The 1186-nt window shown below is 43.4% G+C and overlaps 1 protein-coding gene across 3 annotated transcripts in view; it reads left to right on the forward strand.

Annotated features, from left to right (window-relative positions):
• The first annotated feature begins 469 nt into the window (after positions 1–469).
• Positions 470–1186, forward strand: part of LOC101859231 (calcyphosin-like protein) — an 87640-nt gene continuing 86923 nt past the window's right edge. For 2 of the 3 annotated variants that reach the window (XM_005094858.3, XM_035968843.1), the window contains exon 1: positions 470–821. The gene's annotated coding sequence lies outside the window, so the exon portion shown is untranslated. The remainder of the gene's footprint in view (positions 822–1186) is intronic. The other variant, XM_035968844.1, reaches the window with a different exon arrangement.

Below are 1186 nucleotides of genomic sequence, written 5' to 3' on the forward strand. Positions count from 1 at the left end.
CCCTCCTTTCCAGCTCAGTTATGCGTTCTTCATAAAACTGTACAGCTAATTTTCATTGTCTTAAATATCTCGTAAGTCATCCAAACGCTCTCCCAACTGTCTTTTCGATTAAAAAGTCCAGAACAATTTTCGAATTTAACCTGACTATTCTTTCATTCACTCTAAAAACCTTCAAATCTCTGAATCATTCAAAGCAATCGCGCACTTGCCGTTTGATCTCCAAAAGCTGAGAAACACCCCCACTCAGTGAACTTCCGTTAGTAAACCAGGCCCTATAATTCACTGACCGAACCTCACTATACCCCCCCCCCGCCCGACCCACCACGAATCCAACGTATTTTCCAACCCCTGCTAAGAACCCGTCTCTCCCCCCCCTCCTCTCTCCCTCTCCTCTCTCCCCCTTTCTCTCATCCTCTCTTCCCCTGTCTTCTCCTCTCTCGCGTATCTCATCATAACGTGGTGAGCAGTCTCTACGCTAGCCGGCTACTGCTCACTTTCCCCACGCTGCGCGCAGTGACTGATTCATGCACGCGCCGTTTGCTGTGTCTAGCGGGAGTGTTGGCTTTTTAAGAGGGCGCGGTTTCTTCCCCAGTGAAACATACCTCCTGGGCTGGGGCTAAACCGGGCAAAGCCGCGTTGTTGTGTACTGAAGGTGGTCATTTATTGGCTCAGCGAATATATATATATATCGCAGTTCTAAAGGTACAGCGCTTTAGCGTGAGGTACAACGTTATTGTGTGTAAATGGTTTGGCTTCATAGTGTGTTGTAAGTGATCTGTGTTAAAAATTGTGTTCGGAGATTTCTCAACTTGTGGCCTCAGGTAGGGGACGAACAAAAAAAAAGTGCTTTGTTTTGGATTTTTTTCCTTTGCTCTTGCTTTTGAACCTATTTCGGATGTGTTTCTTTCTGCTACAAGGGGTACCTACAGTGCGTTCCCGAAAGTTAAACTATACTTGCACTTTTAAATCAGATACGCTCGATTGTCATAAGAAAGTCTACAATAATAGTAAAAGTAGAAGCGGTTCTACTTCATATAGGCATATACAGCAAAAGTAAGGGAAAAAAACAACAACAAAAAAATACGACATTAAAAAAACCCAAAAAACAAACAAACCCCAAAACAACAACAACAACAACAACAACAACAACAACAACAACAACAACAACAACAACAACAACAACAAC

The sequence above is a fragment of the Aplysia californica genome, unplaced genomic scaffold (assembly GCF_000002075.1).
Source record: "Aplysia californica isolate F4 #8 unplaced genomic scaffold, AplCal3.0 scaffold00090, whole genome shotgun sequence".
Taxonomy (NCBI): Eukaryota; Metazoa; Mollusca; class Gastropoda; order Aplysiida; family Aplysiidae; genus Aplysia; species Aplysia californica.